The following is an 18,416-nucleotide window of genomic DNA, read 5'->3' on the forward strand; positions in this document are numbered from 1 at the left end:
CAGCCTCACACCCGGCTGCCTCGCCAGAGCCTCCCTGTGAACTTTTGAACTGTCCGAAATGTCACCACATTAGTAGGAGCGGGGGGACAAGCGGGGAGACCTCGGCCCTCGCCGCAGAGCTGCGCGGGGCTGAGGAGCCGGGCGGCTCCGTCCTTCTCGGCTCGGCCTGATTTTAACCCGGTGCTTGGCTGCCTGGCGTGTTGCTGCAAGGAGTTAACTAGGTGGGATCTAGGAGTCAGGGATGGTAGCTGCTCTCCTATCGCACGCACCGCCTGCGCACCGCCTTCTTCCATTTCAGTCTTGATAGATACATCAGAAATGCTGCTTCAACTGTGGTTTCTGCCACTAAAAAGCTTGAAATTATTCTTGCTATCTTTGCCGCGGGCTAACTCCCCTATTTCCCAGTCGTCTATCACCAGTGACGCTATCCATGGGTCAGTTGTTCACGCTGGGGTGCTGAACATCTAGACTTGTCTAAAAGACAGAAGATGATTTACCTAGAGAAACCAAAAACTGCTCCCACAACCATTCTCTTAAAAGTCTCTGCAACCACTTAAAAAAATTACTCACCATAACAAATGGGTATAAGTCACAAGCATTTAAAGCCAGAGGCTGTATCTGTAAAATGGCCAAAGACAGTCATACATCGGGTGTTTAATGGGCTATAATCCTGCTTAAATCAGCAGCACCATCAGCAAACACTTTAGAAGTCACTTATTTTAACGCTTCTCCATATCAATGTGACATAATACAAATGAGTGTAATATTGAGTTCCTTAGGACTCCAATTTCAGCAACATCAATCACACCAATCTCCCCCAGTGTGTCCACACGTCTCCACAAGATGCAACACAGGGCAGGAAGCTGCCTCTGCTATGTCAGTGTAAGCTGTAGCTCATTGCTCCTCATTGCTGTGAACCAGCATCGCAGTTATCGAGTAACAGGAGCCTCTGGGCCCAGTCCAAGAAACCCTTGCAAGCAGACCTTCAGTCATATGGTCAACTTCATCGACATGGTCCCAATCCTCAAACAACAGAAGTGAAATGTCTGCTTTGGACTACTGATACTCTCTCGCTCAAGGAATTCTTGAAGATCTTTTTTATATTCCCTTTTCTCCCCAAAAGATTTCTTAATCATTAGTCCACGTAAAAGCTGCCTCTTCCTATCTCTTGGAAAAGAATCATTTCACAGAATTTCTCTCAACATCCTATGGGAGAACAGGCATGAAAATTTACCTACAAGTGGAACCTGTGTCTATAAAAAATACTGTGGAAAATAGTACTACATGCCTTTCTTTAGCAATCTAAATATTTGGAATGAGATTCTGGTTTTCCTTGAGGGAAGGAATTATTATTAAAAGCTGAAAAAGGTTCATACTCATTGCCTACAAATTGAAACCAATGGGAAGCCTTCCAATAGCTTCAAGAGGGTTTGGAGCAGGCCTTAAATTTAGGCATTCCATCCAACGGGCAGAAACCATTTGAGATCCACTCCAGAAGGTGACTGCGTTGGTGCCTTAACTTCCATAGTTGTAGAGCTGTCTCTGTGAAAGTAGTTATTTCTATTAATTACCTAGTAAATATCTCCAACATCTACTTTCAGTTGGCTGATATTTTCCACCTATTGTGATCCCAGATGCAGTCCTCAGCTGGAGCTTACCCCTTACTTAGAGAGGACTTGAGCTATGCATTCTCACTTCTACTAGGGATATGAACACTCCACATACAGCAGTGACAGATATCTTCAAATCCAGCAAGAAAACCAGTTATTCTTTTTGTGGTCTACAACAATAACAATTGTGTATAGCAACTCCACTTTCTGGAGGCCTTATATAGCACCAGCATTTCCTCTATGGAGTCATGCCCTCCGATATTTTTTCATAATGTACCCCACACATTGTTTGAATACTGTGTGTGACCACTTTGCCCGCAAATTTGGAACTGACATTTGACTAGTTTGACACATCAGGCCTGAGTTTTATTAAACAAACACACTTAAATGCTGCATATCACTGACAAATCTTCCCACCAACCAGCATGAACAAGATTAAGTAGTAAAAGGGCTACAACACAGAGCTCCAGCCTTGCACACGAATGGGCTTGCTGCTGAGTCAAAGAGATTTATCTGAACAAACTGGGAAAAAATGTTTCTAAGATTAAGTATAAGCAGGTTTATGTATTTCATACTAACATGAGAAAAATTCACAAAATACAGGACTGTCAAATGATGTCTAAAAATGTATTGACATGAGTTTAAGATGACCACAATACTCACAGACGGTGCTTGCTGGAAGCTGCTCAACTCTTTGAAATGCTAAAAGTAGGCTCAGCCAAGAGGGACGGGCATGCAGCACGCAGAGGAAGTCAAAGTTACATGATAAACGTAGTAATCATATATTCATAGAAATAACAGCTGTAGATGATCTAAACGTAGCTTTGACAGGACAGGAGGTCACTTGCAAGGAAATAATTATTCCAGAAAAATATTTCCCTTGAAAGACCAATTTAAAAATCATATGTAAAAAGTATTCTTACCTTTCTCTAACACTTTCTCTTTCTAGTTGTAGGAGCCATCCCCTCCCTGGAAGGCCACAAACAACATTTGCCTTACACCCAGAGCAAGAGACTTCCGCTAAGCCTTCACCTTTCTGAGCAGTAAATGCTCTTCTCCTTTAACCAGATTTATAATGGGAGGCACCACATATTCCAGCCTTCTTCATCCTTACTTACTTGCCAAGGATTTCTGCATTCCCAAAGGGCCGTTATGGCAAGGGTTCCAGTGAGGGCATTTGCCTTGCTGACTTCAACAGCAACTTCTTTGTATGGGCTCCCATTTAATTTGCCACAGGGGACCTGAACCTTTGATCAAACAATGTAAAACAATGTATTGCTACAGGCTTTGGGCCTTGCTGTGAACACAGCATCCTCCCCTCTTCCTCATGATGTGAAAGAACGAAACCTCTGCCTCTCTTCAGAATTTAGCCAAACTATACACCCACTTAGAGTCAAGGATAAACCTTTGCTACTGCTAAGTTTTATTACAAGAAAGCTTAGCAGAAATACTACTGGACTTGTATAGTAAGTTAATTTTAAGGGTTATTTTACTTATTCAGCAGAACTTAACAAATTACTTGTCTCTTGACTTCTTTGGAGACATTAAAAGATCTCTGTCAGTTCTTTATGGATAATTATGACATTAAGGCCATGCTGCATCACTGTATTCTGCCATTAAACCATTAGTAATATCCTGCTATGGGAATTTAAACTAAACGAGAAACTAATGGCATACAGCCTGCTTCTCTTTTGTGCAAATAAGAAGATAGACCATGTTCTTTGCAGGCAGTAAGAACACTGGTCTGCTCACAGTGACCACGCTGAAAGCACACCCTCCCCCTAGGAGGGCGAAGACAAGGCCACATGCAGGAGATACTTGCAGGTAAGTGATACTCAGCCCTCATCTGCCTCTGAAACTGGGAAAGCCTTAAAGTAGTCCTCCTATTTAAAAACATGTGATCACTTTTAATTCACATCATGAAATGAGTTAAGCATATGCAATGCAACCAGAGTATGTATCCCAGAATCACAGAATTATAGAATGTTAAAGGTTGGAAGGGGCAAGGCCTTATCCAACCTGGCTTTGAACACTGCTAGGGTTGAGGCATCCACAGCCTCCCTGGCCAACCTGTTCGAGTGTCTAACCACCTTCACAGTAAAGAATTTCCTCCTAATATCTAACCTAAATTCTCCTCTTTCAGTTTGCACCCATTACTCCTTGTCCTACCACTACAGTTCCTGATGAAGAGTCCCTCTCTGGCTTCCCTGGAGGCTCCTTTCAGATACTGGAAGGCTCCTGTGAGATGTCCATGCAATCTTCTCTTCTCCAGGCTGAACAGCCTCGACTTTCTCAGCCTGTCTTCATAGGGAAGGTGCTCCAGTTCCCTAATCAGCTTTGTGGCCTTATCTGGACTTGCTCCAACAGTTCCATGTCCTTTTTATGCTGGGGACACCAGAACTGTATGCAGTACTCCAGACGGGGTCTCACAAGAGCAGAGTAGAGGTAGAGAGCCACCTCCTTCGACTTGCTAGCTATACTCCTTTTGCTGCAGCCCAGAATTCTGTTGGCTTTCTGTGCTGTAAGCGCAACTGCTGGCTCATATTGAGTTTTTCACCAACCATCATCCCTGAGTCCTTCTCTGCAGGGGTACTCTAAATCAATTCTCCGCCCAACCTGTTCCTGGGGTTGCTGTGACCCAGGTGTAGACTTTGCACTTTGCTTTGTTGAACTCCCTGAGGTTCACATCAGTTCACCTCTCAGGCGTGTCAAGGTCCCTCCGGATGGCATTCCTTCCCCCCGCTTGTCAACTGCACTACACAGTACTAATGAGTTTTACCTCACTAGCAAGATATTATGTCTACCATGAGTGTGACAAATTATTTATTCAGCAGAAAAGCCATTGTTTCTCACCTCATCAATTACTAGAAAAAATGTTTACATGTGCCCATCTATTTTCTTACAGCTCAGTTGTCAGTTTTAATTAGGTTCTAATTCTTTCCCTCACTAGTAATTCTTATCTATTTTTCCACTTGCAGCAAGTGGGGAGTTATTTTAGAACCCATACAGTATTCACTGTTGTAATTAATATTGTGAATGTGTATTTTTCTTTACTGACTTGCAAATCTCCCAGTGGATTTCCTCCCTGCCTGTGTTGTGTTACTGGACCTAATGGGATTTATTTATCACATGTTCTGCCACTGTTTTTTCATATTTGTTTTCACAAATCTATTATGCTTGAACAGCTTTGAAGCAACAATTATAACTAACTGTCAATGCCATTCTCATCAATGATAAATGTGAATTGCCATATGTCAACTTTATTATGGATTATTTATGCACAGGAAAAACTTCTTCTTACTTTGAATTACTGATCTCCTTGAGGGACAGCTAGTAGTGCTTTGGGATGATTACAAAATGCTTCTCTGTAATCATCAAAATGTTCTACAAAATTGCTGGTTTGTAGTTTGTTTTTAATTTTTTGTAGTTGGGGTCTCTTCAAAACAGGAGACTGAAAACAGTAGTATCTGTCTGTCCACATCCACTAGTACCAATCATGCAACTGATCTTCATGGTGTTACTGGATAACTTATGAGATAGAAACCTAATCTCTGTATTGTCTTTGCAGACTGGAAAAAGACGAGGACTATTTTGAAAGAAAAAAACATACATAGAAGACTGCACACCTCAGGCCTGAAAAGAATGACTGTCTCTAAAGGCAGTTTTCCTTGAGTCGCTAAGCAGGTGCTTACTTTTAAACTATATCTTGAGGAGCTGAAGATTTGATTTTTGTATTTGTAAAGTACTATATCCACATCTTAGGTAACTCTGGAATTAGTGACACAGATGTATGACACAACAATCTGTAAATAAAATCAAATACAGACAGAGGACACTGGAAACCACCTAAAATAACATTAGTACTTTTCTTTTAGAGTAATCCACAAATAAGATTTGGAAGAAACAAAACAAACCAGACAAAGACAAGAGAAGAGAAAATAGCCCAGGAAATACTAAAGAAATATCATGCAGGGATAATGAAAGAACTTGCTAGCAGAAATAAAGAATACGAATGAGGAGATGAAAAAGGAGAACATTAAGCATCATCTGTGTTTTAAAACCACCAGACTTACTCTACTTGGCTTCAGTCATAAGAGGAAGTGTAATGAAATCTATGAATTATTTTCAAATATACACCAGAGATTGTTTTATGGCAATCTCTACATGTTCAGCTACACAGGGATATGTCTGGAAAGGATGCTACAAATTTTTTAGAGAAAGATAGCATTTGTTAGTCTTTTTTTTTTTCCTAATAGTTTGTTCTAAGGCTTGTTCTTTCTGCGGTGATAAAGATGCCACTAACATCATGCAGGCAGGAAGCTGGGTGAACAGAGCCCAGTTTTCATAAGGTACTTGACAGCAAGAAGAAGCATATATTGCTTCCATTCAGATGCATCGTGCATTGGCATTGCTCAGCACTTCCACCCTTGAAGACACTGTCTTCTATTTTCTTTAAAGTGTAGATCTTGACATTCAGGGCTCGATGGTTTAATCTTTGACTGGCAGCTATGGACTGTGTTGGCAGGAGAACAGGCTACAGGTTCATACTCATCTTTTCAACTTTAAAGTGTCTGCTAATCTTTATATTTTTCCTAGAAGTAAGGTCTTCCAGTTGTGTCCTGCCACTGATGTTAAGAATGTAAGGAAATTGAGCCACGGTTTTGTACAGTTTTCTGTTTTATTTTCAGTTGGTAGAAGGAATGTTAAAAGCTGGTCTCCAGCTCCAAGGAAATTATAGGTACAAAATACAGGGCAAGAGTGGCCCATATTTTTCTCTTTGCACAGAAAATATAAACACACCCCAGACGTAATACCCCAAGCACCAAGTAGAACCAAAAGCACTTAGGGCTGTGACTGGTGAGAAAGTTATTTTGTATGACCCCTTCACATAAAACAGCTAAAATTAATATTATAAAATTTCCATGATATTTTAGCAACCTGGACATGAAGGTTGCTCTATTTCTAAAATTCTCAGCAGCTTAATATTTTTATAATAATCTGCCCAAAAAGATTAATTGCCCTATCACATAACTGTGCAAAGTAAAATTATTAAGAAATCATTACATTAGTGTAAAAGGTACTCTTTAATAAATATAATTATTTTTCTAAATTATTTATATTGGCAACAGATATAGCATAAGCAGCCCCCAATAACAATTTATGTAAACTTTCTGTGATTTTTTTTTTTTATTAGAAATGGGAGTATATCAAATTAGTGAGCATGATTGCCAGGAAAAAATTAATAGAAAAGTCATAAAGAAACCAATTCCCAAAGTTATTGCTTTCTTAGCTTTTCATGTTCTCTCTAATAATGACTTTGGATATTAAAGGGATTACTACTCAAAAAATTTACCTAAGGCTTTATACAGCAAGAGTATCTCAATGAAAGAAATAAAACAAAAGCAGTGAGTAAGGAAGCCTCAGGCTGAACATTTGCACTAGATTCTTGGGGACTCATTGGCAATTTCTTTATTTTAGAGGGAAGATCTGATGATTTTTCTTACTCATAAAAATTGCCTAGAATATTTAGGAAAGTCAACTTTGATCACAATGCTGTAACTAGTAAAGTAGATTTGTGGGAAAAATATCCTTTATTCGTAACTTACAAGCTCACAGGAAGTAGGTCCTGCATCCTGCTAGCAAATCTGGATGTAATCCAGATGTGAAGGATTTTTGATATCCCTGTACATCACAGCAGAACCCCACACAAGGAGTCGTGTGGGAATTCAGAGCAAGATGCTGCATGCATAAGATTGTGCAGCCTAACACAAAAATATTGCCAACTTCTGAAGGTAGGGCAGGTATGGTCTTCACAGCAGCACACTCCAGCTGGTAACTCTGACCTCTCAGCATGGCAAACTGGCTCAAACACGGTACTTCCATGGCATATATGTGTTGCCTCCAGTTCTGGAGTTACTTCTTTGTCAGCTACTTTGGGTTTTTATATATCATTGTGCAGGGGACAGATATGGTATTTTACCTGGACAGAGGTGCCTATATGCAAAATATTGACCCCCAAAAGGCTATTTATTTTCATTTCTATGTGGCTTAGTTTTCACCACTGGTGTTCTTTAACAAGCTTTCTGCTTCTGGACAGAAACATTCTTCCCATCACGCTGCTCAACACTAATGACATTCTTATGCCCAATTAATCCAGGAAACAAGACTTCCTTACCTTTCTCCTAAGGGGATTTTATTTGGCTTTTCTGGAAGGATAGCAGAACAAACTTTATGCAAAAGGTAGAGATGGTTACCACTTTCTTTTAAAACCTAAATAGAAGAAAAGCCTCCACCAGATTTTACATAATGGTGCAATGATTGGAAGACTCTCTCAGGATAAGGGAAAAAGGACTTTAATTATTTCTTCTGCATAAAGGCATTTAAATCCACATCTTTAACCTTCCTGGGGAGAGCCTTTCACTGGGACTGCCCCAGTTCAAGCAAACCACACTTTGAGATCACTGATCCTAACACATTACTGGACTAACACATTACAGGACTGCACTGTCCTGTAATTTTATCTGATTGTTAGGAAATATTACTGAGCTGTATTCGTTGTTCTCACATACATATTTGTGCAAAATAGATTTTACACTTGAGTGTTATAAATAGTAATATACTCACATGGGTGCTTAGCAAGTTTAACCTCCCTTGCCATCAGCAGAAAGAATTTTACTGAAAACAGGTAAATTACCTGTTTACCCCCAGAGCAAGTACTGAGCTTGTCATTATGTTTTGCCTTCCTATTGCATAAAGGGTTTCTTCAGTCAGTTAGCTGCTGACTTCCAGCTGAGTTACAGTGTCACTGAAGGGCATTCCAAAGGAATCTTTATAGAACAGAGACTAACCTCTGTCAGACAGAGAACTGGATCCCAGCACCAGAGGGCTGTGGCAATTATTTTGGAAATTATTTTGGCTTTAAGTGCCTACTAGCTACATTGGAAAGTCAAATCACCTTGAAGACTAACTACAATAAGATGTGGCTGCAATATGTCTTATTATTTCATTTCTCATGCCTCTCTCCAGAAATAGTCACTGCTTTTTTTTAATATTAAAATTTTAGCATAATAAATTAATTTTGGTTTTGATTGAAAGCTAGACAGAGCAAAGACAGGATGCCTGACAAACCTTAAGCAGCCATGTCCTCAATATGCAACAAATCCTTCAGTGTATATCAGTCTATCTGTACAGTCCCAAGGACCCTAAGTATCTCCTCTAGCTTGTAGGATTCAGTCTGCTAACTGGAAAAAAACCAGACCAGGTAGGAGATTAATCCTACACTATTAATTGGAACTTTCTCAGCAGGCATCAAGAAATAAGGAGATGGCCTAAAACCTGAGGGACCTCCCTACATTTATGACACTCCCATGACCCAGCAGGCATTAAAGAACTCTAATGTAATTCCAGTGCTTCCTGTAGAATTCAGAATTCGTGAGGTGGGGGAAGGACAGACGGAGAAGGAGAGAAAATGTTCCTAGCTTAGTGATTATGTATATTCTTGGCAGAGGAAGACATGAGTTTGTGCTTCAAGGACTGTTTATGTATTTTAACCAATGACAGTTTCAATGAAAAATCCCAAGCACAGAAACAAATTACATCTGATCATTTCAACAGATATTTATCACTGATAGTCATCATCAGTCTTACTCAGCAAACATTACATTGACATCATCTCCCTTCAAATTCTTTACCAAGTTTACTTGTTTGGCATGCAAGAAGACAAACCATCAAGGATGCTGCAACACGCAGAAAATTCCTGCTAACTCAGTTCAAACAGAGTAATTAACAGAATTAATCAATTTCAACTGAATGAGATCAAAGAAATCTCCTATCAGTTGACTGTTTAGAATAACTCAAGGAAGATTAATTTCTATCCCAGTGTTCTCTTGATCCCAATAGGTTGTTGATGACAGGAGAGTAGAAAGTAAGCTTTTTATCATCAATCACTTTCATTAATACTTGACTACCTGCTGTGTACAAGGATCCACACATTCCCCTATTTTTAGACAAGAAAGCAACCTGTCAGTAACTGCTGAATTGCTAGCCATTCAAAATGCCCACTTAGGGAAGAACTTAAGCGTAGTAGCTGCTGTGTAGAATATTTAACAGCAAGCTATATATGGAAAAACACAATTTATATTTAAAGTGTCACACCCAGCCATGTTTCTCTTAAAGTAAATAATATTAAAGCTGTATGTAACAATTACTGATGAACTAACAGAAATGCATCCTTCAGTACACTACTTGCACATACAAGGCATCTGTATTTTCTACATATACTGCATTTACACTCTAGCTATAGGCTATAATTATTACCGTAATATAAAAAAATATATATCAGTATTAAAAAATATTAGTATATCATAGGGAGCTTATAATAATGAATAAATATCAATAGTTTAATGAACTTGTTTATACAGTCCTGTAATGCAAAAAAAAAAAGATAGAGCTATCACCTAGCTGAACAGACTACTGACATGGAAATGTGTGACCTCCTGACCCGCAGCATGGGACTCCCTGTGTCACCATAAGTGTTCCTCAGGCTGCTTACTACAGACATACTGACATACCAGATGCTGCAGTAGCAAAGTCTGTAACTTTATGTTCCTTAGACCCATATTTACTTGATGCTACAGAATGTATAATGTCAAGCTGGAGACTGGAGGTTCACCAGCTTGTGAAAGGAATTACATGGTCCAGCTGCTTCCAATAAGGGAGGACAAGGGTGTCCTTCTTCCAGTCCAGATTCACATCTCATCAGGTACTGTGTACTGATGCAATGCATTTTATTTACATTGCTAAATAAAGTTAACCAAGCTTTGGTCATTATCTCTTGTGAGATAAAAAAGACCAAGCACAGTAGATGCAGATCAAAGTTAGAGTCTGAGTTCCCTGTATGGGGCAAGTCATGAGAGGAACAAGAGGAACTCATAGTGGTCTCCTGGAACTGCTATCAGCTAGGCACTGAGCAACACTAAGAAAAGAAAGTGTACTAAACCCTGACAAGTTCTAGGATTTAAATCCCTCAAGGGAGGAACTGTCCGCACTTCAGATTCCAGATGTTGTTTTGGTGGACTTCTTAAAGTACTTGACAAGGACAGAGTAAAAGTGGGAAGAAAAGGAGGAAAGGGAGAGAATAAAGGCACCACTTGGTGCAAGCCAGTAGCTGAGATGTCCACTCAGTAAACAGCTGAGGATATCTAGGCTACATCTTTTACATCCTTGTGAATGCTTTAACCAACAAGCCATTGGGTGGAGCATTCTTAAGCCCCAAATATTTAGCTAGCTGCTTATGATTTCAGCAGTAGAGCATTTTCTATTGGCACCCGTGTCCTAACAGGCCAAAATGGAATACACTTATGTATGCTTTATTCAGGCAAATTCTCATCGACTTCAAAGGAAGCCTAAAAAGTTACAGCATTCAGTTCTCACATTATCTGTGGTTGTGTCTATATTCATGTTCCCATGCAGGCCTTGGCACGCCCCAGGGTCCTGCTCCACAGAGCGTTCAGACCAACGCCCAGCTACAACAAGCCATGGCTCATGCTCAGGCTCTGGGTTTAAGTTTTCCTTGGCATGGGACCTGAGTCTGAGAGGTGCAAGGACAAGGGATTGATGCACACCTGTGTCCAGCCGCAGTACAGCAGTGACAGCCTGCATCTGCTTCTGAGCCCAGGGAAATGGGAAGGACTCCCACATACCATGACACAGAAGTAGCCTACCCACTTAAGAAGTTTCCATGGGTGTTCAGCAGAGCACAGCTCTCAGAAAATATTAACTGCAGGAAAGCATGAAAGGCAAACACTAGAAAAAATGTACTTGGAAAAAAGTGTACACAACTTGGGTTTGGATAAAGTGGAACTATGATGGAAACCACTTACCCATTATGTTCAAAATCAGTGTATGAAACAAGACAAAACACAGTCACATGTTAATTTAGAATGTAGGGCATGTCAATTATTCAAACTGACTTATTCCTTTAGTCCTTACCATAAATTTTCTGTCTAGTACAGACTACCAAGTTTAGCTAGGTAAGATGTGTGTACTGGCCTCATTGCAATAGCATATATATGTTATACATTGTGAAGTGTTAGCTATTTCATTAATTCTTTGAGGTGAAAAAGTGCTATTATGTCCATTTTTATCAAAGGAATCTAGAAAAACAGTGACTTGAGAACATTATATAAGGAGTTCCCTGTGGACAATAAATTTTTAACAGGCTGTGGTTTAGCTCTTTGTGTTGTAAATGTGTGCTGAGAGAACTGGGCCATTTTTTCCCTTTGTAATGGACATTTGTTTCTAAAATCCCCCAAACATATAATGGATGTCATGATCATGGACAGAAAGTTTCTTTCATCATGCACGTGTTTAAATACTTGTGATTTTTGTTCTATGTTTTCCTCAGTGTTCTCTTACAACTGTAATGACTATTTTAATTTTCTTCCTTTTTTTTTTTGTGAAATTTCCCTCCTAATTTTTCCTTTGCTGTCTGTATCTTAATTTAGTTTGAAGTTTTTTAATCTGTTTTTCTTTCTATCTCCAAGTGCTTCTGGCCTTCTAGCTTATACAGTCTCTCTGCGAGAAGAAGTACCCCACGCATTTCCTGCTTCTCTCTCCCTCAATAATAAGTAAAACTATTTTTTCAAGAGACTGCTTTGCAATTACATTTCATTTGTATACAGCTATTATGGAACTGACTCTGTCACTGCACAACCTGGGCTTCTTTGTGTTCAAATTGACTTAAGGTTTGGTATCAATATTCAATTTATAAGCAACAATACCATTCATGTTCAAGGATGTATTTCAGTCATCTGAAATTGCTCTATCTGAGCAATTTCCACAGAAAAACCACTGTGCAGAATACTTATACTTTATTTCCTTTTAGCTCCAGCTTTCCACAGGTAACTTTGTTTCTTGATAAAATAGTAGTACTCTATCAAAGGCCAGACATTTCACTTTCATATTACTTCTTGTAAATTCATTCCATGTGAGAATTGAATTGTTGAAGGTTTTTTTGTCTTTTTTTTTTTTTTTTTTTTGCTGAGACTTGTTTTTCAGTCCAGTCTACTGCACCATCACATCTTTTCTTTCTAAAACCTGACCCACTAACACAGCTGCTTCTAAATGTAAGTCAGAATCTCCTATGATGTTTCTCTCTCAGTTTTGGTCTCTCTACTGCAGTCTGATGTCAAAATTAGGATCCCATAAACAGCAAAAATCACGTTCCTTTTTTACAATGTTAAATAAATTTCTCTTTTGGGTATTTCACTTGCAATTAATCCTCTTATAATTTCATTCTTACAAGGAGTGTGACTCTCTTTTTTTTTTTAGTATGAACTGGTAATTAGACTGCTTGTCTTTAATTGTGGGTTATTAAATAACATCCACTGCTTCTGGCCTGAGGTTAATAAAAAAAAAGAGTAGTTAGCTTTTGCCTCCTTGCTCTTTAGAATCTTTTCTTTCTGAAGGGACAAAATACTCCTTCAACCCCTCCGCCTGATGCATTTTGTGAGAATCCCAGACACAACAGCTGTAGTCCTTAGCTGTTTGCTATTCCAGGTCCTTCATCCTTCACGTTTCCTTTTACATGAATTCTGAAACTGAATGCATGTTTCTTTTCCTGTTTCTTTTTCAGATACCATAGAGTGCTCTTAGTGGTAATTAATGCAAGAGCCTGGGTTGGATCTTGTAACCATGATGAATCTTTCAAATGGTTAACAGATAAACTAACAAATATATATTGGGGGTATGTAACCGCAAAACCTGTGAGAGAGGGAAGTTGATTCTTCTCCTCTTCCTCTTATTGTTTATCTGTTCTGATTGGAAGCAATATATCGCATGGGAAATGTTACACTTCTGTCTAAGACTATTCAGGATCCACTTATGCTTAAACCCTTGCTTCAACACTAGTCTAAGATAAGCTTTGTGGCTTTGTGGCCACAGGTGACAAGAAAGAAATTCTTATAACCACTAAGTCTCCGATAAGTGAATGGGGAAAGTCAGCATGTTGTGAACAGAACCCAAAGTGGCCAGAGCAGAAAGCAGAACCCAAAGTGGTCAGTGCAGAAAGCCACCAAACATCACACATTTGCAGTACTGATCCTTTCAGATGCACCAACAAGTAGCACTACCCATGTGGGCCACTGCGTGCTGGTTCTCGATCCTGTGTTACCACTGCGTGAATACAATAAGCTCCACCCCTCTACTGTGTTTAAACCAGATTTATTAGAAGTCCTGTTAAATCCATCATTTCATTTATACTGATTATTTTTCTAGTATCAACAATACATAGGAGGTGGGGTTTGGCCAGCAAGTGCTATCAGAGTGATGCATGCCAGCTCACGAGCCCTGGTAAACTGTCAGTGGGAAAAGTACACTCAGTTCTAGTCACCGGCGATCCACAAAAATTAATCCAAAGAGGAACAGTAAAGACTTCTAGATGAATTATGTCTGAGGAAATTGGAAGAGCTCAGCTCACTTAGTCTGGCAAAATGAAGGCTGAGAAGACATCTGATTGCTGCGTGTAGATCAATCAAAGAGTCTTTTTTGAGCTAAGGAACCATGTTGGCAAAAAAACCAGAACTGTTCCATGAATAAATTTTGGCTGGAAGTCACAGAAAACACAAGAGCCAACTTCTGCAGCAGTCTCCCAATAAGGAGGATGAGAACAAAAACTTAACATTGTAAAATAGAGGGTGGCCAGTTTATAAAAGAGATTTATCTGACATGGTGCCTGCAAAAACAGGAGTTTGGTCTCAGAGTCTCAGCGGAAAGATGGTCAACTTTCCTGAACCCATAAACCACATTCTCTAGTCTTTACATAGTGCCACATAGGCTTCAGAGAGAGGGGGTTAGATAGTTCAGCAAGTCCCAGATCTTTTACTGTTCCCTTGTGGATTTGGGCTGGATGGCCTCTGCATCCCAGACAAAGTCATGCCCATTGGCTCACAGTCCCCAGCAGCCTCCAAAGCAATGCAGCCCACTGCCACACGAGCACTGTAACCCCACCAAGGGAGTTCATTTGGTGTGCAGCTCAAAAAAAAAAAACCACCTAAGGCCTTCATCCCAAACCCTGTCAGCCACACATGGAGATGTAACATTCCTCCAACCCACAGTTCTCAGGTACTAGACTGTCTCTTCTCCAGACCTAGGAGAAGAAAAACTATGTGGAAAAATGTCTTTTGTAATAAGATTTTTGTTTAGGTACTTGTTCTCTGATCTCCTGTAATTTTAGCAACAGTAACATTAAGAACCACAGTGAAGATCAAACATTTTTATGCTGAATTATCATCATTGGGGTGAAACAGAAGATTTGAGACTTAAGATGCAATAATGTTGCCCTGGACTGCATGTTCTACCAAAGCCAAAACACTCACAGTAAGTGTCAAAGCCAAGGATATGTGCCATTTATTAATAGAAGATGAAGCTATTGCTGAGTTAAGAACTAGCCCCAAGTTACTAGTATAATTAAAAACTGTGATTAAATATTAAAATGAATGAAAAAAAATTAAATTGTGAGCTGTCGAAGCGCCAGGTAAATAATTTAAAGACAGATTTAAAAAGAAGTGGGAACACCCTTTTTCTGATTTTTCTACTTCTTCATATTATTGACCCTCTTATACCCTTTCTAATCTAATCCTCTCTTCTCTGATATTTGCGTATGTTAGCAAGGTTACTTTCCCCTATAATATAATACTGTTTATAGAATGTGTTTGGAAATTGCAGAAGAGGCTGTGCTTGTTCCCATGTGAAATAGAAAAAAATGTCATAGTGAATAGGAGGACAACCCTTTCTGGGGTAGTCACAGGGAACAAAATATATGTTTGTGGATAGAGCCAGGAAAATGCAACAGAAGAGCAGGCATGGGCTGACTGGGAGTTGTTGGGTTATCTAAATGTTTTCTGTCCAGGATTTTTCTGTCTCCATTTTCTCTGCTGTTACGAGTTTTTCCTCTTACTTTGGATAAATAATACCCTTTCCTAGTTTCATCAAAGGGCATCAGGGGTTGATATGACCTGTATGCTGAGGAGGAGGCAATGAAAAAGAAGGCAACTGCTGAAGCTAAACTAGGAGGGAAGAGTGTGCACTGACTGCACAGGTAGTCAGGTAGTCAGAAGATGGATTTCCCACACATGTGAATGCCCTCTTCCACATATTGTGAGAATAAAATTTTTTAAATAATATTTTGTTTTTGTTGTTAAGAATTAGGAGATCCTCACACATCCCACAAAAGCAATGACACTGCAGGTTAGGACCCTCACCTGGAATATCGAGTAGTCAAGAGACACTATTAATCTGCTTGATCCAGCACCTTAACTAGCCTGGTAGTATCAAGCTGTTGCACTATTATGTTCACACGGAGCTGAAATGCATGTTCCCATGGGAAGTTTCAGCTGGACTGGTGCTTTCCTGTGAGCAAATTTTTTTTCTTGAAGAACTGGCTTCTGTCATCAAAGACATTTTAATACACCTCAAAAAAATTTCTCACCATCTCCAACTCATGGTAGCAAAGAACAGAAATATAGCCTTGTCCCCTCTATGGTAGATGTGCATTCCTGCTGTCTTGTTCTGTCTGCCATCAACCAGGATGAGAGCATCAGTCTTTCATGAGTGTCATACATCCCTACATGCTATCTCTGCAGTGATGCAAATAGACACCCATAGCTAAAGTACAGGGTATGAATTACATCCATGCAGAAAAACTGTACATGGGTAAGGCACTCTGCAATGTTGAATAAACTCAGTAAAAGCAAAGTTCTCACCCCATCATTTTTTCCCACAGATTATGGGAAACAGAGCTGTGATGCACATTTTAATGTTAGCTTAAAATTAAAAGTACACAGTGCCCAATAGAGCAGTGGATATATTTCTGAGAATCCAAAAGAGATGTTGCCAGACAAATACCTACCTAGCTGGAGTATTTTGGAAGGACATCTGGGAGTTGAGTAGAGAAGACAGTAGACTTTCCCCCATTTTTAACTCTGAGGACTGCCAACCTGTGCAAGGAACGACCCTCTGCTTAAGAGTTGATTATTTTTCACCTAGGGATCTGTCACAAAGACTGCACACTCTCAAGTCAGACAGCTGGAGGCATCCACAGTTCTGCTACAACTGTCCCTTTACAGTCCTGTCTTTCTAGTCCTTTAAATATACTTGAGGGTTTTGTGAAGAAGCTGTTCTCAACTCACAGCTAAAAACAGGATTTCTGGTAGGGTTTCTATGGTTTACTAGGAATTCCAAATACTTTAGCAAAGCCTGTTGATAAGCGTGTTTCCTGGATATAGAAGCATTTTTCTCTCCTGTCATTATATCTCTGCTGAAAGACATTTTATATCCACCATTTTTAAATTTGATCTTTTAAGCCATCCTACTCCATGGCTTTGCACTTGTGAAGATGTTGCACAGGTGCAGTCTTCTATGGAAACAACAGCACCTGTAACTTACAGAAAATTGTACAAAACTTCATTCCTCATCTGCATGCCACCTTTTTTCCACACAATAGCAGTCCAGGTGAGCTTTTCATGGTGATGTCCACTTCTGCTGGATACTTATCTCAGATAACCAGAAACCTGAAATAGGTTCTTGAATATAAGTATCCCAGCCTCCTTACAGGCTGGAATGAAGCATAAAAATGACAAGAAATGTGCATTTTGCAAGATCAGTAACATATGGTTTCTTGTCTCCAAGGATTTTAACTCTTATCTACATGAAGGATAGGCTTTTGAGATGCAGTTTTTATATATATTGTGTATTTTTTTAAGAACATTAGAATTATACCATTGCTACCAATTCCTTGTTCATTAAATTATTCTTCTATTACTCTTGGTAAAAAGGCACAAGTTATAGATCAGCTTCTTTTGGATTTTTTAATATTAGGTTGTATTTGTATAGCAAGAAAACCAAGCAGCAGTTCTAGTAGCTAAATAAGAGATTCCCAGAACAATTGCAGTACAGGCAAATGGCAGCACAGTTCATTTGCAGTGCCCAGGCAACGACAAAGATGAACTGTCTGATTAAATATCTACAGTGAAACACTGGTTTTGCTGAGTTTCAGTATTGATTTCAATTGAGGTTTGCATTTAACTTTACTTTTGTATCATACACTTTAGTTTAGTGTTTATTGCAGTGGCTAAGAGCTGGTCATTTCTCAGGAACTCACAGAACCATCATAAAGCCATAGCTGTCTGGTTAAGTAGCAATTGTCACAGTCTCAAAAACAACTCAACTCCAAGCAGCACATACAAAGAACAAGGGAAACGATAGCATGCAGCATCTCCTGAGTGTCTTGTCTTACTGTTTGCCGACAGCTCTTAATCTGAAATACAGACTACAATGGGGCTAAGCTACGTCAGCAGAGCTCTTCAGCGAGGCCCTTCTCTGCCATTTTCTTGCAACAGTTCTGTCTATAGGAAATTACATTCCAGAGGTCATCAAACCCAAGCAGCAATGACTCATACATTAATAGGACTTTACTTTCACTCTCCTACAGTTTATTCTTTTCAAGGGTTTTCCAAATTAAAGCAAAAATATGATGATACCTATCATTTTTCATCGTGTTATTGCTGTATATACATCTTTCCATTTCAATCCCAGACCAGATTATTTATGCAACTGTGTTTTTTATACTCTTCTTGACCAACGGTCTTCAAAATTCCTTGCAATATTTACAATAACATCTGAAAGTAGTCATTTAGTCATTGTCTTATCTGAAGTACCACATCATTCCACAAAAGGTCTCAAGAAAAGTTTAGAAACCCTTTCCTAGATGAGTTAGGAGTACATATCATTTAAGTATTTCATAGAATC

The 18,416-nt window shown here is 39.3% G+C and overlaps 1 protein-coding gene across 3 annotated transcripts in view; it reads right to left on the minus strand.

Moving 5' to 3' along the window:
• The window catches only part of KCNK2 (potassium two pore domain channel subfamily K member 2), a 107,725-nt gene that overhangs the window by 79,220 nt on the left and 10,089 nt on the right, over window positions 1-18,416 (minus strand). The window contains exon 1 of one of the 3 annotated variants that reach the window (XM_018085390.1): window positions 8,305-8,338. The exons of 1 other annotated variant lie outside the window; for it this stretch is intronic. The gene's annotated coding sequence lies outside the window, so the exon portion shown is untranslated. Of the gene's footprint in view, window positions 1-7,785; window positions 7,813-8,304; window positions 8,339-18,416 lie in introns of those variants that run through there. One more of the 3 variants, XM_008932941.2, reaches the window with a different exon arrangement.

This window comes from Manacus vitellinus, unplaced genomic scaffold (assembly GCF_001715985.3).
Source record: "Manacus vitellinus isolate BGI_N305 unplaced genomic scaffold, ASM171598v3 scaffold_8_pilon, whole genome shotgun sequence".
Taxonomy (NCBI): Eukaryota; Metazoa; Chordata; class Aves; order Passeriformes; family Pipridae; genus Manacus; species Manacus vitellinus.